The sequence below is a fragment of the Eptesicus fuscus genome, chromosome 2 (genome assembly GCF_027574615.1).
Source record: "Eptesicus fuscus isolate TK198812 chromosome 2, DD_ASM_mEF_20220401, whole genome shotgun sequence".
In the NCBI taxonomy this organism is placed as follows: domain Eukaryota; kingdom Metazoa; phylum Chordata; class Mammalia; order Chiroptera; family Vespertilionidae; genus Eptesicus; species Eptesicus fuscus.
In genome coordinates, this window is record NC_072474.1 from 3,553,426 (window position 1) to 3,576,019 (window position 22,594).

The following is a 22,594-nucleotide window of genomic DNA, read 5'->3' on the forward strand; positions in this document are numbered from 1 at the left end:
CCACAGTGCACAGAATCCCAGTCCCTCTCCCTCCGGGAAGCTGGCTCCTTAGCATCTGGCTCTTGTGGGCCCCTGGTCTTCTCCTCTCTAGCTCCTGTGGCTCCAGCGCTTGCAGGTCCTGTGGCTTTGGATGCTTACTGAGTACCTACTAAGTGCCAATCACTGAGTCTAAGCAACTTCCAGACAGCGCATCTGCTATTTCACACTCTCAGCAAGCTCACCAGGTAGGGGCCAGGACCCCACTTCACAGCTGAGAAAATGAAAGAAAGCTCAGAGCCATGAAATTGACTCCAGGTTTTTCAGTAAGTGAGTCATCAAGGAGAGGCTAGAGCTTGCTTTCATATTGTACCCCACATTCCTTGTAGAAGAACCCCCAGGAATGGTTCATGCAGCACCTCAGTCCCCAGTGTGAGGGGAGCACCGTTGCCCTCTCCTTCCTGCAGATAGGGACCTGAGCCTCAGAGCGGCACATAAATTGCCCATGTGCACACGACCCATAGCGTGCGCAACTCGCCCATGCCCGCCCCTCCGCTCTGGGGCAAGAAGAACCAGATCTGGCCTACACAGGGTTCCATCCTCCATTCCAGGGATGAACTTGGATAAAGTTGGCTTATTGCATGCAGTGGGGCCGTGGGGCTGGTACCCCAAAAGTTAATGCCTCCTTCTCCCCTTTAGGATCCCCAGCCCGGATTTGCAGTCCACCTTCATTCAGGGAGAGGCTGGTGAACCCTTTGAACTGCAGCCAGAGAACTTGGCTATGCTCCCCTTGCCCGGGGTCAGACGCGGTGCACACCTCCCAGCCAGCCGGGAACAGGTGATTATGAGCTAATAACCTCTGGGTCCAGAACCCCAAGTGAGCTCTGACAGGGTTCACCCAGAAGGCAGCTCTTGGGCAGGTGTGGGAGTGCTGATCTACCTCGACTTTGCAGCCACAAGAGAGGAATTCTCTTTTTAATGGCATCATGCCCTGATTCCTCTCCTTGACTGCTGTCACTGCGGGGGGGGGGGGGGGGGGGGGGGGGGGGGGATGCTGAAATAGAGTCCTAGACCACAGAGGCCAAGTGAAGACTCAGTCATCCACCTGTGGGCCTCCCAGCTTTCTTGAATCAGCTCTCAGATTCTGTAGAGGGTTTTGTTTGCTTGTCTGGGGGTCCAGTCCCCTGTATAGGCCACCAACTGGCCCTTTATAGGCCTCTTCCAGCCACCCTAACCCTCCTCCTTACACAATATCACGTATGATTTGGATGTCAGCCCCAACTGCCCAGGGGTGCAGAGCCACAGCACCACCGCCTGCCTGGCCAAGGCAGGGAAAGCGCCCGCACCCAGTAGGAGAGCAGAGTCGGGTGGAGATGGTGGACCTACCAGGAGCCTGCAGGCGACAGCATTAACTTGTTATGTAAATACTTTATTCAATTATTCCTTCTCCTCCTCCTCACACAGTCAGCTAATCACTCATGCCTGGCTGGTTCATAAATAATGCCAGCTCCCTTGCCAGAGCACCTCAGTGGTGGGAAAACAGGGCCTCGAGGGGAGAGAAAAGTGAGGGCTCCAGATCCCTTATTTCAGTGGGCCCTGGAACCTCAAGGGGAGTTTTTCCACATATGTAGCATGGGGTTGGAACAATCAGTCCACAGAGACACTGCTTCTGTGGAAACCCCTGGCTAGACTCAGGTGAGACTGGCTGTGTGTCTTGAGGCATATACTTCAGCTTCTCTGGGTCTCAGTGTTCTCATCTGTAAAATGGGATAGCATCCACTTCATCAGTGGTTGTGATTCATGAATCAATATACTGTAATTCCTCACTGATGTCATTGATAGGTTCTTGAAAACTGCAACTTTAAGTGAAATGAAGTATAATGAAACCAATTTGACCACAGGCTAATTGATATCAACAAGAATTAAGTTCCAGTGGCATATTTCTGGTCACAAAAACATCACCAGCCTTCTGAATAAAAACCCAAATGCTTTTAATGTTAAAACATTGAAATAAATGTGAGCTATATGCAGTTAGGAAAAATGAATGGAAACAAGTAAGGTAATGCTTTTCCAACCTGCTGATTTCAGTGCAGGGTCACAGGTGGCCAAAGCTTGTCCCTGCAGCTCAGGGCACAAGGCGGGCCCCACCTGGACAGGACCTCTCTCCACACTCACCCAGACCGGGATAACGGAGGCACGCCAGTCCACATTTGGAGATGTGGGAGGAAACCCACGCAGACAGTGGGAGGACATACAAACTCCACACAGACAGGCTCCAGCCAGAAATGAATTTCTTTTTTTCTCATCAATGTTGTGAGAAAATTACATTATTTAATGACCTGTTGCATATAAAATGTGCCTATACCATGAGTACATTTAGGAACTTCTAACCGTTTGAGTCCTCCCTGCATGACACAGAGCACAAGCTTTCCCACAGGGAGCTCAGGCCGACTTTCCAGGGTCATCTACTGGGGAGGGAGGAGCCTGAGGCCCGGAGGAAAGGCAGGGCAGGTGAGAGATGAGGGCAAAGTGGGAGAGGATCCCATGGCAAGAGGGAGCTGTCGAGACTTTCCTGGCAGAAGCAGGCTTGGCATGCACTATAAAGATGACATTTATTCATTCACTCACTCCGTCTATACACATTTATTGAGCACCTATTATGTGCCAGACACTTGGAATATAGCAGCAAACAAAAGTTATGGTGGATTTAAGATGGTCACAAGTTATTTGACATGACTCCCATTGAGAGGTGGACTCTATGTCCCTTGAACACAGGCTGGCCTCGGTGAAGATGCGTCAGAAGGTCTTGCAGCTTCCACTTGTGCCTCCCTAATATCAGCATTCCCATTTTACAGACTGGGAAACTGAGGTCCAGAAAATGATGAGACCAAAAGCCGCATGTTTGGTAGGAGAGCCGATGAGAAGCTGTGCTATGATTCCATGGCCAGGATTTTCCAACTGTCGCTTCTCTCCTTCCCTTCCCTTCCCTTCCCTTCCCTTCCCTTCCCTTCCCTTCCCTTCCCTTCCCTTCTCTTTCCTTTCCTCTGGAACACCCTGTATCCAAACCTGCTCCCTGCCTCTGCTTCTCAGCCTCCCTAGCAGCCCTGACTGCTGAAGAGTTGCATTCAGACCGACTTTCTAAGGGGGTTCTAAAGGGTCCAACATGAGCCCTCTCTGCTCTCACTCTGAACCCTAAGGCCATCTGATTCACTCAAGAGGTCATGGTGGGAGTGGCTGTGAGGCATCAGAAGTCGGAAGAAGGAGTTCATATAGACTGATCATTTTCCATGGAGGGTGAAGACCATTCCCCTGGGCTGTAGGAGTCATCATTGCCCACACCTCGTGGACACTTGCTATGCACCACACTGTGCCGGCTCCTTAACCTCATCAACCTCACCCCTCTGAGGTCAGTGCCATTTTGTCCCCATTTCTCAGGTGAGGAAACTGGGACACAGAGAGATTAAATACCTTGCCCAGGGCCTTCCAGAGAAAGGCAGAGGTGGGCACCATGGGCCATATTTCATAGCTGAGAGCCCTGATGCAGTTTCCTAATATCAAACACAAATGTCAAGCCCAGTGCAAGGCCTCTGCAATGGTGGGATTACTTCACCACTGCAGACAGCAGATGAAGAGGCAGCAGAAGACTCTCTCAGAACTTATCCCCTGAAAGGAGCCTCCTCCTTCACAGCCAGGTCTGGATCCGCCCACAGGGAGCCCAGTGTCTGGAGTGAAAAACAAGGAAGCAGGAGAAACAGTTGCAGGACTGTGGGGTTGACAGTGCAGGGGGCACCAGCTCCATTCACCCAAACAGAATGGGAAGGTGGGGAGGGGCCAGCAAGAATCAGTCCTCTGTGGGTCACTCTCTACAAGCTCAGAATGGGAGAGAGATCATTGTTATGCTCCTATCTAATAAAAGAGTAATATGCAAATTGACTGTCACTCCAACACACAAGATGGCTGCCTGCCCCATGTGGTCAAAGATGGCTGCCCCTATGTGGACACAAGATGGCTGCCAAAAGATGGCCAGCAGGGGAGGGCAGTTGAGAGGGACCAGGCCTGCAAGGGAGGGCAGTTGGGGGTGATCAAGCCTGCAGGGGAAGGCAGTTAGGGGTGACCATGCTGGCAGAGGAGGGAAGTTGGGGGGCGACCGGGCCTGCAGGGGAGGGCACTTAGGGGCAATCAGGCTGGCAGGGGAGCAGTTAGGCATCAATCAGGCTGGCAGGGGAGTGGTTAGGGGGTGATCAGGCTGGCAGGCAAAAGAGGTTAGGGGCAATCAGGAAGGCAGACAAGCGAGCAGTTGGGAGCCAGCAGTCCTGGATTGTGAGAGGGATGTCCCAGATTGGAGAGGGTGCAGGCTGGGCTGAGGGACACAACCCCTGTGCACAAATTTCATGCACTGGGTCTCTAGTTAACAATAATGTGGTCAAGATCAGTGTTATTAATAATTTATAATTATTAAGGATGAAAATAACATAGTCAACATTGATTGAACTCTCACTCTGCACCAGTCTTTCAACACAGCTCATTAACTACTCACAATATGCCAAGAAATAGTGCTGTCTACTTTATGCAGAAGGACATTGTGTCTCAGAGGGAGTCAGTCTGCCCAGTCACACAGCCAGGAAGCACTCTGAACCCAGCTCTTTTCAATCCCAAAGCCTACCTCATCACCGCTGCATTGTACATGGAACACTGACAAAGCACGCCCCCTGAAAGAAGGCGTCCACACTTAGCTATGAGGAATGTGATCTGCTGGTGGAATTCGAGCATCAACATTCAGTATTCACTTATGGAAGGTTCCGGTATTATTTGTACACAGTTTTGTTTGAGCCTCACAAGAGGTTCTTGAAGCTGACATCACTCTTTCCATTTTACAAGTAGGGAAGTCAAGAGCCACAGCTACTTAAACAGCGTCTCAAAGAGAGTTAACCATGAACTTGGGTCTTGACCCTCCCCCGCCTGCCTGCAGTCCAGGGCCCTGCCTGTGGACCCAGCTTGTTGGCCTGGGGGCTCTGGCTCTGTATTCCCTGCAGGGGCAGGTCAGGGGCAGGTGGGCACTCCCCACTGGCACCACCATCCTCATCCCTTAATGCAGCCCTGACCAGTTACATCCTGGAGGCACTGTGCCCACGGGAGGCAGTGCCCATAAACTGCAGCCTGTAACGCTGCTCGCCGTGCCGTGGTAAAGTCAGGCCCCTGCAGGAAGTTCTGCGCTCAGGGCCTGCATGGGCTCCTCCTGGCCAGGCTCTCGGTGCCTGTCAGTTCTGACCTGAGAGCTGGACAGTGTGGGCGTGGGTCAGGCTCTTATCCTTTTTATACCCTTTGCATTGCTGCATTTTTAAGCCATGTACTAAGCAAATTCCTTATATATGTGTTTTGTTTTTTAACTACTTAATAAAAGAAGAATGGGCAAATGTCATGGTGTGACACTTCAAATTGATCAACCTCACTAATAATTAAGGAAAAGAAAATAATAAAAATATGCTTTCAACTATCTGTAGGCAACGACTTAAAAGCTAGATAATACTCAGAGTTGGCAGGGGCAGGGTATGGAGAAATAACCACTTACAAAATATTGGCATGAGAATGAGTTAGTAGTCCATTTTGAGGGTCAAATGGACAACATGGACTAAGTGTAAAATGCTCATACCCTTTCATCCAGCAGTTCTACTTCTAGGAATGTATCCTACAGCTGTTCAAATGCACTGAGGCATCTGTGCAAAGATGTTAGTGTCAATGATGTGCCGTTAGTTGCAGTTTGTCACCATGAAAAATTAAGACAATGTCTGAATGTTGATTAATGGGGAATTTGTTAAATGAACTCTATGGAGTAATACATAGTTATGAAAAAGAATGTGGTATGTCTCCATTCAGTGGCATATAACAGGGCATGTATAAGTAAGAGCACACAATTCCCCACTGGGGAAAGATGTCAGAAAACAGTGTGTGTGGACTAACTGTACTTTGGCTTCAAAATATGTATTTTTTATTTACATGCTGATTTTGAAAACCTGATCTTAAGCATATCAGGCTACTAACTTTTGTTATTAGGCAGGACAGTGCCTCAAAGAAGCTGTCTCCCTCAGGCATGTTTGCTCTGCTCTGCAGTGGGGAGGGGAGAAAGGGGGCGGGGGCAAGAGGAAGCTGCCTCGCAGCATGAGGAAAAGGGGAGGGAAGGTCCCCACACAGAGAAAGAATCTGGACCAGAAGGGATATCTCAAAGCTTAGAGTTTTACAACTGGGAAGATATTCTCAGCACAGAGGGCACAGAACGGAGAAGGGAAGACACCCTGAGTACAAAAAGGAAACCAGGCCAAGGGACAATGGGGGGAGACCAAGCCCAGGTGCGGACGTGTAGGATCTGCCCACCCAGACTTTAGATGCAAAGGTCATTGCAGTGGGTCCCAAGGACAGAGGTTCTCTGAGGAACTCCCAGATCCTCACGTCCAATCTCTGAGTGTCAATCCAGGAACCTACATTTTAACCCGATTCCCCCTTGAGTGTCAGGCACCCTGAAGTCTGGAAACCCTGGTTTCGAGATTATAAAACTCACCCTCTTTATTTTAAAATGGAGAAACCAAGGTGCAGAGAGGCTGAGCCATTTGCACAAGGTCACATAGCCAGGGCACGGCAGAACTAAGCAAGAAGCCATGTGCTCTGTTCCCCGAGTGTCCAGGGCTCTGTATCTTTCCATCCTTCCACCTGAAAGAAGACCTGGCCAGACTAGGAGGGGCTTGGGGCCACTTGATACCCTCCACGCAAGCATCGAAGCCATCTGCCGCCTGCCTCCCGGCCACTTTTCCAGCTCACCGCTCTCCAAGCAAACACCGGGGATGGAGCTTTCAGCCCAAAGACTTAGGTGCTTGTATCTCAACTATCTACTCGATCTCTCTTAAATCAAATTCCTTACATCAATTTAGAATATACTTTGGCAGAAATTTAGCTGGTCAGGTCTGAGTCTTCTCAATTATTCCAGTGTTTTCTCAGTCATGTCGGATTATTCTTGCCCCCTCCCCATCCCCCACTTCCCAAGGGAATGATCTAAGATTGATGAAGGTGGTAATTGTTGGGGGTGGTATATAGCCAAAGGCCTGGCACCCTCTGTTGGGCATTCTCCCCACCATGAGGACCCCTCCAGGCCACCAGCCTGAAGTCTCCGAGGTACAGGGAATGTGGGCTCTGCTGGGACTCTCGGGGGACAGGGGATGCCTGGTCCCATCAGCTTAAACACTACACCCAAAGCCCAGTCCTCTGTTCCCCTTGTCCAGGGCCACCATGAATGCTTTGGCTGTAGCTGGGGGAAGGGTGCAGGTTCCCAAGCCTTCTTAGGGGTTGGGTCTACCATTACCGAGGGCTTGGGACTATCATTACTAGTGCTCTTTAGTGGAGAGCTGGTTAGAGGAGCAGGCCCCAGGGCCCCTCTTCTCCTGAGAACAGACACAAGTAGCCCACTCACCTGCCTCTTATCTTCTGCTCCACTTCCACTCCTACCTCTGGAGTCTCCTTCTCCCTTCAGGTGGGGATCAAAATAACTCAGCAAGCATCCCTTCCAAACTTACTGTTTATAGCTTTTGAAGTTCAAAAGCCAAGAGCCTATCCCTGTCACTCACCAGTCCGCAGCCACGTCAGTGGAAGGCAGACGCACCTGCAAAAGGAAAGGTGGGAAACACAAACAGACCAAAGCTTTGCAGAATCGGCCCTCCGCCTGCCTGCAAGATGCTCCTACTCCGTGCTGGCCTCTGGCAGGGGCACCCCTCTCCTCCTTCCTGGTCTCACTCCCCCCGGGCCAGGCTAGGAGCTGCCTCCCTCAGGTGCTCCTGCTTGCTCTGAGGATCCCTCTTCAGAGCTCCTGGTGCCTTCAACAGGTACCAATCTGCAGTCCACTCACGTCGCTGTTTTGTGGTCCGCCAGGATGTCTGGCCCTTCCAGGGTATGTAATCCATCTGAACATAGCAGCAGAACTGTGACTCACCCTGAATCCCTGTCCTCCTTCACTCCCCCAAGCCTCTGGCTCTGTGCTGGGCAATTGAGAATTCAATAAATATTTAGCTGATTGATGTAAGCAAAGCATAAAAGTCACTGAAAGGGACGTTAAACTTTCAAGAAACACTGGAACCGTCCATGTGAATTCTCTCAGAGGGCAAAAAGCATGAATAAAGTAGGCAGCTGATTTTTTTCTCTTTAAAGTCAAAGACATATAAATCATGCATGTGCAAATTCATTTTATAATTAACATTGCTGGGTATACGTCTGTGAAAGTTGTGCTTCAGCTGGGTGAGATGCTCTGCTAATTAAGGGCTTATTTGGTGATGGGAATCATTTTGTGGAAGCTACTTCACATGCCCTGGTTTAGATTTTTTTTAATGACCCATAGACTCAGCAAAGTGCGTCAGCTGATGGCACTGAGCAGCTCACAGCTTATTAGACAGTAACACCACACGCATGGCAGAGCCTCCATTTTCCAGCAAGCCAGTGTGGGTGTTCTCAGAGTCACAAAAAGCACACGCAGAGATCCTCAGAGCAGCATTCCCCACATGGCGGCCTAGAGAGGGAAAGGGGTCTGCCAGGGCCTCCCAGCAGGTGGGCGGGGCCCAATTTGACAACCTCTGCACCCTTGCTGCCCCCACTGCACATGCCCACGGCCTCCTGGCTGTCTTGGGAGCCCTGGATTCCTTCGCTGTGCTCGCCTCGCCATGAAGGAGCGCTCAGCAGGTAAGCTTGCTCACCGCTTTGCTGAGCACCCCCTGGAAGCAAGAAAATTGGAAAGAGACAACTGGGATGAAGTCTGAACTATTTTAATAATGTTGGGAACCATGGCTGTTGCCAGGAGATTAGCAGGGAGATGTAAGAGTGTGCAGTTTTTCCCAAGAATTCCATTAACAAAATTGAATGGGCAGATTAGGGGAGAATGAAGGGAATGGGGTCTTTCTGGAAGCTTCATTGGGAAAGAGTTTCCAGGCTCAGGAACTCAGTGACAACTCTGAGGAGTGAATTCCAGGTTCCCTGGGGCCTTCTCTCATCTTTCCTACCCCTGCCTGTCATCCATGTGGGGTAAGCATGGCTGGGTACAGAGACTGGGTTGGCCTCTCCATCCTCTTACTTTCTCACTGCGTAGCCCTAGGTAAGTGGCTTAACCTCTCTGAGTGTCAGCTTCCTCCCCTGTAACTAGGGATAACCATGCAGGGCTATTCTGAGGATCGGAGATGATGAGCACAGCACCTGACACAAAGTGAACGCATGCCTGTCATTGGTTAAGATTCCAAATGTCACTCTCCGGGCCACCCACATCTGTACCATCACCTCTCGTGCTTCAGTTGTTGCATCTGTAGCATTCTCTCTGCACGAAGGCCCCGTGCTGGGTGCCAAGGACAATGCTGGAGAAGGCAAGACACGTCCCTGCCTCCGGGTGCCTCCAGGGAGCTGAGGAGGCCAGACATTTACTGGTACACCCATGCCTCTCCAGCCTGGCGGCAGATTGAAGATGGTGCACTGTGCTCCTAGGCAGTACCGTACGAACCTATCTGAAAAACCCTGGGAGAAAGGGGCTATCGTGCCCATAAAACTGAGGCAGAGACAGGCTACACTAGCCTTAGGCCACACAGCTAGTCAGTAAAAGAGTCCAAATATCCAGATTTTGCTCTCAAATTCTTTCTTCAATACCCCTTACCTGTGTTTGTCCCACCCAGTTTCACTTACTATTTTCTAAGTTTCAGTTTGGTTTAGTCTTGTACTAGCATTTAGACGGTAAGCTCCTTGAGGGCAGACATTTATCATACCTTCTCTCTGCCTTCCATGAATCTTGGCACACGGTAAGTGCCCAGGTAAGGCACTGGATCAAGTGGACAAACACCCTCTAAGACACCACTTCATTAATAAAGCCAGACTCTTTCTGAGTTGTTCCATTCTGTCATCCTCCCAGTCTAACACACACACACACACACACACACACACACACACACAGCTTGCAAAATCTAATAACAACCAGTTTAAAAACATACTAAAAACAGAAAATTTATGTAGCATGACCCAAATTGAATTATACATTACAGCACTATAATTGATTTTTTAGAAGAGAGATTAAATTTATTTTATGCCTCACTAACTAACAGCTAGATTTCCCTAATTGCTTGGAGTGCAGAGTTGGTATGATTCATTAAACTCCATACATGCCTGGGTACACTGCTCACTGAGTAAAGCTTCCCTGCTCGCAGCAATTAACCAGGAGAAACCCAGGCCGCACCAGTAATTGACGAGAACAATTCAGCCCCCAGTTTGTTCTGGGTGTTTTAAGTTCTTTGAGCAAAGTGTAGATACTGCACATTCTAGTAAAGCGTGTCCGACAAATCAAAGATAAGTAATGTGCTCTCTCAACTCTTCTGTGATGGGGAGAGAGGAAGAAGAGAAAAGAGGAGAAAAGGCAAAATGTAAGTCCTGTCTCCATTTAATTACATCAATCATAACAGTTTTTTTAAAAATCTCACCAGCATCTGACAGCATTTGGGCAAAGTCAGCCAGCCTAACAAAGAGTGAGTTTGGTGGAATCAGGGAGTGATCAGTAATTATATACACATTATCAAAAAGGTAGCAATTTAGGAAAATGGGGAAAATATGCTAATTTTTGATAGCAAGAGAAAATTAGAACTCTCTGAACCACTTATTTATTAATTATTATTAATAAAGAACATTTAAAGTGGCATACATTCAAATAACAAGTATGAATCCCTGTATCGGTGCTGTCTGGATGTGCTTATGGGTAGACATCAGACATATACACCATTTTTTTCCTCAAAGACAAACTCGGGTGTTTTACACTCACTGCCATGACCAGAGAGCTGTGTATTTTGACTAGTCTGTCTATGAAATGAATGCAATTTCTCTGCCCACGTCACACTTTAAATTTGGGGCTTTTGCAGTTGTGGAAACAGAGAAAGAAATGCTCTCACATCCCACAACCAAATCTCTAGAGTCCCTGTGCCTGTGTCTTGGGGTTGGAACAATTTGCTTTGCTCTGGAAGAGCATTTAAATACAGAAAAATGTCAGCCAAGGTTTTTATCTTCCAGAATGGACACTATCACTGGCAGGCAGGGTGTCCTAGACATTAATTATGCTGCCATGGCTCCCCTTTCTCTGGATCCTCCCAAGATACACAAGTGGGCCCCTCAGCCCCGACTAACGGTGACTGGGCCAGAAATGGACACCTGACGCCAGCTGGGCCAATCACATTCTCTCTTCTGGGGATCTGAAACAGAATGAGAGCCACAAGGATTGGTGGCATTTGGAGTCCAGGTGCACTGGGGACAGCACTCTGGATAAATGTCCCACCAGCTCTCTCTTTTGAGGTCTCCAAAGCTGCCAGGGCCAGATATTCTGCACATCCTTCAGTTCTGTGGCTACCCCGGGATCCTTCCCCCAAATCCTCCTTTTATCCTAAGTCACCCACAATCAGTTTTGATGAATTACACCCAAAGTTCCTTAACTGATACCCAAGGCAAGGGAAACGTAGCCACACAAGGCAGAGTGGAAGGCTGGTTGGCACTTCAGGTGTGGCTGCTTATATCATTTCCGATAGAGGAATCGGGAATTGGGGGTATTTGGAGCTGACCAGGTCCTCAAAGAACCTCTACCCATGGGTTTGCAGACTGAGCTCCCCAAAGCAGCTTTCCTGAGAACTCGGCAGCCCTGCTCCATTCAGATGGCATCAGCTGGTAGACACCGCTGCTTCGGGTAAGTTCAAAGTGTTCTATTGCTGAACTCACCACACCTTTGGAAACCACTGTTATAATTGAACCCTGTCATTTACAGACAGGAAAACTGAGTGCAGAGGAATTTTAAGCTACGAGTTGAAGCGATGCAGAAGCACGGGAACCAGGTCTTAGACACGGACACCATTTCCTGTTTGGTTTCTGCTGCATCGTTACGCGTTCCCAAACATCCGAGTGTGGTCCCACTCTGGCCCCACTCAGACACACTCTCCTACTTGCCACCCTTCACAGGATGCATGAGAACAGGTGGAGCAGAGTCCACCTTCCTTAGCTCCTGCTTGCCCAGGGCAGGACCTCAGGTTGCCCCTCATGCCCACAGTGCACCCCGACGGGCAGGGATTCGGAGCAACTCCTTAAGTGCCTGGAAGGGGCAATTCCTAGGAGAGCCTTCATTGATCAATTTAGCGTTTTTCTCACTTAAAGGCAAGAGCATGAGGAGCCAGGGTTCCTGACCCCTCTCCTCACTCAGGTCCAGAATCCAGCAAAGCCCAGGCTGGAGGAGCAAGCAGGAGGCCAGGCTCTGCTCCCACAAGACACTTGGTCATGCCAGGGTCTATGCTAGAACACACAGGGGCCTGCAGGGTGACCCTGTCAGCCTCATTGGACAGATTGGGAAACTGAGGCCCAGGAGGCCAAGTGATTGTTCTGGGCCAGAAACCTAGAAAGCAGCAGAAGCAGGATTTGAATCTGGGTCCATCTGATTCAAAGGAAACACCAATGCTTCCCTCTGTGGCAACCATGGAGTGATCCCAGGCTCCCTGATAGAGGGTGTCCTAAAAGTCTCGCCTCACTCAACTCCATGACCAGGTCGTTGTGAAGCATCTCAGGCCCTGTCCTCAAGGAGCCTCTAATCTAAGCAGGAAAACAGCTCAGTTCTCTGGCGGTCCACTCTGCTAGGCAGACTCTGGGGAACTCAAGGACACAGCCCCTGAGGCAGCCCACAGTCCAGGGGCCTTGACTTGGTTGGTGAGGTCTAAAAGGCCAATGCCAGGAGTGAATAGAGCAGCACAGGAAATGCCCTGCATTGGAGGCAGGCAGGAGGCCAGTCTGGTGCCTTCTTTGCCTTTATCTGTTGGGATATCACTTTCCAGACCTCAGTTTCCACGTCTGCAAACAGAAAGGTAGACTAAGATAGGAATCGGAGCTAGCTCAAAAGCTGTTAAGATGTGCAGTCTTCCTACCACCTGTGAAGGTTTACAAGCGGAGGAGGTATTTCTTCACCCCCACCTTGGTGGGAGGGCAATCTCGTCATTCCCCTGTGATGCACTTAACAGAGCTCACTTGTTTTCTGTCCTCCCAGCCTGACCCTCCTCCTCAGCCCTTTGATTAAAGTGTATTTCTCGAGGCTCAGTCCTTTACTTGAGGCTGGGAGCCAGGCTGTGTCCGCACACCGTGCCAGAAGTCCATCTGTCTCTGTCTCTGTGCAAGGTAGGCCTCCTCCTGGGGGGGGGGGGGGCGGTTTGCGGGGCTCTCCCTGGGCCAGCCCTGCCTTCTGGCTGTCCCTCGATGCCCGAATTGCAGCGAATCTGGCCACAGAGACAACCAGCTGTATCAGATGGCCTGCATAGACTCCTGGCCAAGGTCCAGCCTTGGATCCTGTCTGTCCTGGGTTATGTGGCGTTGGGAAAGTCATTTCACTGCCCTGAGCTGCAAGTTCGGGCACAATGAGGATGAAAGTGATTATTTCACAGGGCTTTCATGAAGATTAAATGACACATGTATTTCAAATGCCTAAATGATTAGCTATTTTTAACCTCGGTAATCTTTTTCCCCACAACCCTCATTCTCACCCCAGAAAGGTTCTAGTAAGGTTGTGGGTACACCTGCCAATCAGCGTGCGCCTGCGGGTTAGCACCTGCCGAGGCAGAGCTCTCTCCACATTCCAGTCACGCATGACCTGCCTCCCTCGCCGTGCGAGGAGACATGGGGCGCTCGTTACCAACGTCTCCACAGATATGCCACTGCTTCTGTGACAGAACCCAGGGTTTTATTGGTCCCTTTTCCCTGACCAGCAGAATTCTGAGCTTTAAAATACTGACCCAATTCTTAATCAGGGTGATATCCTGCCAGCCACTTTCTTCAGAAGATTGAGGGGCTTTCTTCCTGGGCCCTGGTCCTCTGGGGCTGCCGGCCTAGCCAGACACTTCTTTAGTTCACTCCCATGGAACCCTGAAGCCCATAGTGCAAATGAAACATGAACACACCCAGTGGGAAAACATGTAGTCCTTTAGATAGAAGGAACATTCTAGAAGTTCCTCAGCTCTTGCTTGGTATGGACATTAGCTGTGATCCAGACTAAAACATCAGAGAAGCAAGCAGACCGGAACAGACAGACAGCAGATAAGAGAGTGACGCTTTCATCTGTGCAGAGCGACACAGTTCCTAGGACAGGCGCACCTTCCATTTCACCCCCGGGGCAACCCTCTGGGCGGTGAGGCACTTCCCTCAGGGCCCCTCCCTAGCCTGGGGGGGCGTTTTGGTGTGGGCCTCTAAGCACTTCCCCACAGCGACGTAGAGGATCGGGGTCCAACACCGCAGGCGGAAGGGACCTCAAAAGCTGTGTGATTGACTGCAGGCTTCAATTAGAAATCACTGGAGCATCAGGGCCTTTGTGCTATAGCACACCTGGAAAGTCACGCTGAATGGGGAGCTTTTCTATGTGAAATCAAACCACGGTTCACTGCACGTCAGCGTCGCCAACACAAAGATTCGTTGGTGGCACAAACAAACCTGAATCACTGCTGAATGAGGGGAAATTTCAGGCATAAATTCCATGTTTCCTGCTCACAGCCTTGGCATAATTGAAATCCATTTGCTCTCAAAGAGGAGATAGCTAAGAGTTGAAGTAACATTTAAAGAAAGTCTCAGGAATCTCTTTATTTTGTCCCTGGTCCCTCAATGGAGCCATGGCAATGAAGATATCTAAATGGGCCCTATTGATATCTTTCTAGAGGCAGCTTCTCCATCCTACTGAAACTCTAGCCTTATAAGTAATGGTTTTGGGGAGATCTTGTGGAGGTCTTTAACGACTGCATGGAAACTTGAGGGTGTCTTTTGATGGGAACACAGGGAGGGGACAAGAAATGAGCAGCTACCAAAAGGGGTTTTCCTGAACCCCTTTACTTGCTAATGAATGTATTTAATGGGAACAGCACTGGATGCCAATGCAACATAATGCTAACTTCATCTATTTGGCCATATTTGTGTGGCTTTTGAGGAGAGCAAGAAGGACCCACCTGAGCAGTTAATCACTCTGTCTTTAGCCAGACTTCACTTAGAATTTCGCCGTGTTCTCTAAACAGCGCCAAGGGGATGTGTCATGTGTTTCAGTGAATCACTTGTCACCAAATGTAAAACAAGCAGGAGACCCTGCCTTTTCTTCACTTATTTGGAGACTGAATTTCAGGTAACATGTGATTCAAGGAGGTGGGTCCTGAACAAATAGTAAAGGTGGCAACTTACATGCCTGGCCCCATTTTAACACTCTGAGGATGTAGAGGCGATGCTTAGCGCTAGTAAAGGAGAAACTGAGGCCCAGAGAGGTTAGGAGACTTGCCCAAAACAGTCAGAGAAGCAGAGTGGGGCTCTAAACCTTATTCTTGACTCCACAGACCATCCTCTTCGTGCACCAGCACAGTAGCAGATCCCTAGAGAGGGTGAAGTAGGCTGCTCTGTCTTCTCATGAATGCATCCTGCCCAGACCTCCCTGGTTAGCTGGGCTCTGGGCACGTGGGGGCTGCTCTGCACCTCCCCTGACAGCACCACACGCACTCCTCTCAGCCTCAGGGCAGGCTCGTGGCTCTGACCTGTTCTATGTGTGGGCACACTGAGACCTGAAAGGGAAAATAAGATTTGTCCAAAGAGGACACAGTTTACACAGCTGGTCTATGTTAGCAGTAGACTTGATTTGTGGCTATAGATTCCAACATCCCTCCCTGCTCATTCCCTTCCACCATGTGGACTCTGGAGGGAAAGCAACTATTTTTATTATCTACATTTGACAGATGGTGGAGCAGAAGCCCAGCAGGTGAAGAGGCCTGTCCTAGGGTTCTGAGACAATGGGTATTTAACCAAAGTGAAGCTTTGTAAGTGGGTGCAGTACAAATAAACAGTGATTGACCATCAGTATAATCATGCTCTCCCTCTCTTGCTCTCACACACACATTACACACGCACACACTTAAAAACTCCTCCAGGAATTGACAGTGGAACTTCAAATAGAACATGTGGTGTCTGAAAACGATGTATTTGTTATTTTTTTCTTACACCCCCGCCCCCACCCGCCCCAGCTGAGCTCAGAGACGGTAAATAACTTGCTTTGCAGTGTTTGTGCTCGGGGTTGAATCCAGGTTGGTTTGGCCCTATTCTATAATGCCATCTCCCAAGCTGGATTCCATTCTTGATCTACTTTACCCTCTTGCTATGAGCTCCTTTGAGCTTTTTCCATTCTTACAGTAGCTTTCCATCTCTGTCATAATTGGCATTTCCAGCCTTTGCTGGCCAAACCCGACCTCACGCTCTCAAAGCTGGTGCCCAACTTTCCACCCAGAAGAAATTCTCCAAACAGAATTTCAAATTGATTTAAAAACCAGATTCCCCATGTGGAACCAGTAGTGTCATGCTCTGTCTAGTTCCACTCATGAGCTAAGTGTTACCGCACTTGAGGTTTGCACTCTGATCCTACCTAGTCTGGTTTTACGGAGGACATTCTCCAGCTGAAGAGTTTCAAAGGGGAGCCAGTTATGCAGCCAGAGACCCCTTGGACCTATAGATTGGTGCCTTCCCTGCAGCCAGCCCTCAGAGCAAAGCTGCCCCCTGCAGTGAACACTCCCTGTGAGGTTTGGGGAGGTGAGGGAGACAGTGGCAGTGGGAGGTGAGGGAGACAGTGGCAGTGGGAGGTGAGGGAGACAGTAACAGTGGGAGGTTGAGGGAGAAAGGCCAACACACACCCTTCTCCACAGAAGCCTACTGATCTGCATGAGGTGTCAGATCTCCCAGGCCTAGAAGTTGCACTCCAGAGCCAGGGCTGTGGCCCACGTGCGCACTGCGCCAGCATGTCAGCTCTGCCCTGGGCACGGCGTTCTGTCTCCACAAGGACCCTGCCGTGTAGCCTATAGCAAAGGTCGAGGGTGGGGGAAGGGGAGATCAACCCCAACTTTTTCTTAATGGAAGCATCAACTTTGAAAGTATAAGAGTCAGCATATTCTCTCTCATGAGAAGTTTAAATATATGTCTAATATATCAAATATATATATTATATATATATTATAATATAAATATAAATATAAATATCAGGAAGTCAAGCCAGATGATGAGACGGTCTTGGAGAGGAGTTGTGTTCTCTGCCCTCCAAAACATTTCTTTGTTCTAGTGGACAGAAAATAAGGGAGTGTTGAGAGACAAGCAGGATGGCTCTTAGGCTCATTGTAATCACACCAAGCAGGGGAGGTTTCTGAGCAAGAAGTCAGGGATTGACAGACATGGAGAACATGGCCTCAGCACTGCCTGAAGGTGCTTCCGTCTGAGGGGCCACTTCCCAGGGCCTGTCTAGAACAAGGACCATGGCTTTGCTTCTCAATTCCCCATCACCCACGCTCTACAGAATTCTAGGAAATGGAAAATAGTTTCCTACTGACAACCAGGAGCCTCTCTGCTGTCCTACCTCCCAGAATCAGTGCTGGCCTCTGCTTCCCCCATCTTGCCCCTCCCTCAAGAATCAGCTCTCAGCCCCACTGTCCTCCATCAGGAAGCCCTGTGACTGCTCTGGCCCCAGCCTCCCTTCGCTGCACACTCTCAGCTTAGCACACCACACCGGAAGCAGCTTAGCAAATGCTCTCCCGACTAGGAAGCATGTCAGCATGGCTCCCTCAGAAGACTGCGACTCCTGAAGGCAGGGCTGAAGTCCATATTTTTTAATGCTCTTGAAGCCTAGGTCAGGGCTCCATCAATTGAGGGAAACTGGGTTTATTTAAACCCCAAATACAGTCTTTTGGCAGTATGTTTGCATTCTCCAGATATTTCCAAAATTACTGTTTTATAAATGGGAGGTGAGTTTCCCATTTTATAGATGAGGAAACAAAGACTCAGAGAGTTGAGACTTGCTCAAGAGTGCCAGACGAGGAAGCGGCAGATGTGGGCTCAGACCCTCTGCTTGCTAGCATCAGTGTTTTCTCCACCCCCGCCACGCACCCAGCCTGGCTAGCTCACATGAGTGCACAGCATTCACCACTTCCTCCCCCACCCTCCCTGGAGGAATGAGGGCTCTTTCCAAAGGAGCAAAGGAGGAAGCCGATATGCTCAGGTCTCCAGGATGGGGAGCCAAAGCCCCAATAAACCTCCTCCTGGCCTGATGCCTGGTTGAAGCAACTAGTCACAGAGGCCGAGACTGCATCATTCTTGGTCCCCTGCCGAATTTTGGACATCCCTGGGCTCTTGCTGAAGTCTAAAATTATTTCCAGAAAGAATTGTCCAAAGACTCCTAAAACAGCAATAAAAGCCCCTGACTTTTACGTTCCCACATGCCCAGACAAGCGGTCATGGGGCTCCCAGCATCTCAGCCTCGGGCCAAGTCACAGATAACCCAGCGATTCTCACCCTGGAAGGCCTGGCTTTACATGGGGTGGCTGTGTCCCCTGGGTTGTGACCAAAGTGATTTGGGAAAGTTGAAAGCAAAGTCTCCTTACTCCCAAAGTTACCCACTATCTGGTAAATTGAGATTTTGCTGACAGAATTCAGCTTGTTCCTCTTCTAAAGGTTTCTGAGGGGTTTTTAGCTCAGTTTATAGCACTTCCCACCCCCACCTATCTCCACATTTTGGGACTTACTTCTTTATCACTGCTCACATCTATCATTTCAGTTTACCTGCCTCTGATGTTGGCCCTTCCTGCCACCCCAAAGCCACTGCTCTCATCTCTGGCTTCCACCTTTCTCTCTGGACTCTTGCCTCCTCAGGCCTTTGTCCAACCTTGAAAGCGTCCTCCATGGTGAAACCAAGGTCATGCCGACAGTCTAAGTGAAGAGCTGGGCTTTTTGAGAAGTACAAGCCCAGGCCCACAGCTGGAAACTCTCAGCCTAGTCCAGGGGACACACAGCTAATCTGGGATGGAACATAGGACTTTACAGGGTGAATCCAGGGAACCCACCATCTAGAGTCCTACCATGACGGGAGGGCCTTGGTACCAGCCTTTGGAGTGCTATCTTGCATGTCCAGGCCATTGGCTATGACCTGCTTCGTGGAGACTGGGCTTCTGCAGAGTTCCCAGGTCTGAGACATGGGCAGGGCCTGGCTGCAGCGTTCTGGGCCCCATCCCACTGGGACTCCATCTGTGTTCCGTGCTGGAGGCAGTGAGGGGCAGGGCACCTGGAGAAATCAAGCGAGTAAAAGACATCTTTGAAAGCTATGAAAGACAGAACCCTTGAAGGATTCTGAGCAGGTGAAGTAGCTGCTGTGAGCTGGTTTGGGGGACAGGGTGTAGGATGGATTAGAGATTGCAGGCCACTCTTAGCAGTCTATTTTATAGAACACGTGTGAGCCAACCCAATTCCCAACCAGACTAAGGTGGGGGCGGGGGGGCTGCAAAGAAGTGAAGAGGTGGAGGGGAACTCCAGAGACAGAATGAAAAGCTGGTGCTTGGCAGGAGCTGGGGTACAGGTCTCATCTCCACTCTTCAGTTACTTAAGGGCAGGAACTGTGGTCCATAAATCTTTCTGTCCCTTGTGGTGTCTACAATGGTCAGTGCCTGCAACTCACAAGTGCTTTCTAAGCACCCAAGGATTGGGTACTGTAATCCCGAAATAGAAATTCTGTGGAAACTGAGAAAGAGGGTCATGATCCCCATTCAAAGGCCTCAGAGCAGTGAGGATAAGGCACAAACTCCACATTGATGGGTTCAGTCCTAACTCCTCTTGCTGCTGGTTGAATGACTTGAGCAAGTAACAACCTCACGTTGGCTCAATTTCTTCCCTGTAAGGTGGGACTAACAAGAGTACCTATTTCATAGAGCTGCTGTGAGGGCTGTTATGGACTGAATGTTTGTGTTCTCCCAGATTCATCTGTTGAAGCCCCGATGTGGTGGCATCTGGAGGTGGGGTCTCTAGGGGATAATTAGTTTTAGATGAGCTCCTGTGAGTGCAGCCCTGTGGTGGATTAGTGCCCTTACAAGAAGAGACACAAGAAATCCTCTCTCTCTCCCCCTCTTTCTCTCTCTCTTTCTGTCTCTCCCTGCTGTTGAGGACACAGCAAGAAACAAAGTGATTGAGACAAAGGACAAATGCGCCCCCTGGATTAAGGTGCGACACTTTTTGTCCAGCAGTGTCTCTCTACTTTATATTCACCCTCCCTATGTACTATTGCCAGATTTAGCAGATAAAATTTCAGGGCACTCAGTTAATATAATACACGAAAAAAATTATTTGTTATTTATCTGAAATTCACATTTAAGTGAGCATGCTGCATTTTATCTGGCAGCCCCATCCAGTGTCCACTGTAACCCCTCTAACTGCCACAGGGAACCCTTACTCTTCTGTCGGAAAGACCATCTCAGATACAGGTTTGTTTCCCGGAGAGAGCAAGGGAAGGGCAGAGCAGGACAGGAAATGAGAGTGGAGGGGCCCAGAAGGAGGTCGGCAGAAAATGGAGGTGCCACAGGCAAGGCGGGAGGGAGGCAGGGGAGGAAGAGAGAGGTGGGCAGGCCAGCTGAAGGGGCAGAGCTTCACCCTCCCAGCAGCTGCTTCTTCCGCCCGCTGCCTCCCCCAGCCCTGTGCCAGGAGGCGCGGGCACGTCTTGGGAACCTGAGTGTGCTCTCTGAAATGTCAGCAGAAATAAACCCGGCTAATCCTCCACGATGGCCTGTCACATTAATATCCCTGAAATTCCAAGTGGATTAAAATAACCATGAGCATGACACCATTTGGAAGGCCAGGGATTTACTTGGAAGCGGTGCCCCATTGGCGAGCATTCCCCTAATTGCTGCTTCGTATAAATAGAGTGTTCTTTAATATCGCCACCAGCCTGGCTGACAGGTTTAGATGGGAGCTGTCGAAGTCATTAGTGCCCAGGCCATGGGAAGCCGAGGCTCTGCCCAGGCCGTAAATGGGATTCTCGCAGGCCGATCAATCTTACCAAAGCCGCCAGCGTTGCCTGTTGATCTACAAGGTCCTGAGTGGCTACAGCTTCCCAGAAATGTGCTTGCATCTGTCAGAATTATAAGCAGCTGGTAGCTGACACAAAGGTCAAATTTGCTGCTAGTGTGGAAATAGAATCTCCCCAGTACAAGAAATGCTACTTAGCAGTATATCAATTGCAGGCGGGTCATTAAAGGAGGTGTGTGTGTGTGTGTGTGTGTGTGTGTGTGTGTGTGTGTGTGTGTTATAGCCTCCATTGCTTGGAACCCACTTCCTCCGTAGGTCCATTGGGCACAGAAGCAGGTGCTCAGATGAATAACATTAAATAACAATTGGTTCCCAGCAAACTTTTAAAGCATTATCATCATAAAGGCACATTTTATTCTGTCATCTAACAAGTATTAAGTGCTCACACTGGCTGGGCTCACTGTTCTAGGCACAGCGTGGAGACTTGGTTAAGATCTCTCTTATTTATGGGCTGTGTAGCCTTGGACACATTATTTCTTGACCTCTCTTAGCCTCAGGTTTGCCATCTTTAAAATGGGGATAATAATTCCTACTTCAGAGAGCATTTGAGAAGACTTGATGAAATAAGGTCCCTAAAGTGAAGAACCAATTGTGCTGGGTGAGCGCTGGCCAGCAATGGTAATGTGACTGGTGTCAGTTGGCCATCTGGAGGATGGCTGAGGAGATGGGAGCCAGGAAAGGCCAGCTCCAGAGGGGTACGCCAGTTGTGGACACCCTATGAGTAGTGATTAAAGGTCCAGATCGCAGCCCTAGCCAGCTTGGCTCAGTGGATAAAGTGTCAGCCTGCGGACTGGAGGGTCCTGGGTTCAATTCAGGCCAAGGGCACAGGCCTGGGTTGTGGGCTCGATTCCCAGTAGGGGGCGTGCAGGAGGCAGCCCATCAATGATTCTCTCTCATCATTGATGTTTCTGTCTCTCCTTCTCCCTTCCTCTCTGAAATCAATAAAGAAATATTCTATAAATAAATAAATAAATAAATAAATAAATTCCAGTGTCCGAAGCTGTGAGGACACGCTCTATCTGAGGGGCAGATCTGACTTGGGGGAAGGTCACAAAAAGGCAGTTTCAGGGTCTGTGGACACTCCGTGCTCCATTTGACCAGAACACATCCTCAGTTAAGAGTGGGGCCCCAGGGAAGCGGGTCCTGACCCACCCAAGGAGAGGCAGGCCCCAGAACCTCCCACAGCACCAGACTCAGGGCAGGGCAGAGCCCTGGGGGACCAGGCACTCCTCTAGACTTGGTTCTGGTCTGTTTCATCAACTGGAAGTTTCCTCAACCTCCAAAAATCTACAACCCTGGTTTTGGAGTTTACGCTCTGGAAGTGAACTGTCTGGGTTAAGCCAAGCAGTTCTTAGATGAGTTGGCTTATGAGACTACATCAGATGCCACAGAGGAGGAGTCAGTTTTCTGCATGCGACAGAATTCCACCCAAATTCAAATTCTCTGAAAGTTTGTCTAACTGAGGTTGCTTCTATGAAAGTCAGCAAGGGATTTATTCCATTCCAGCTGTTGGCACAACTCTCCTCATCATCACTCCTGTGTCTGCACAGCACTTTGTATGTGTAGATGTCATTTCTTCCTGGGGCCCTTTCAAGCCTCCCAGCAGCAGGTGTCACGTGTGGCAGCTTGCTGAGCAGAACGGTATGGGCTCTGGCGTCCCTCAGACCTGGGTGGCACCCTAGTCCACCGACTGCTTAGCTCGGTA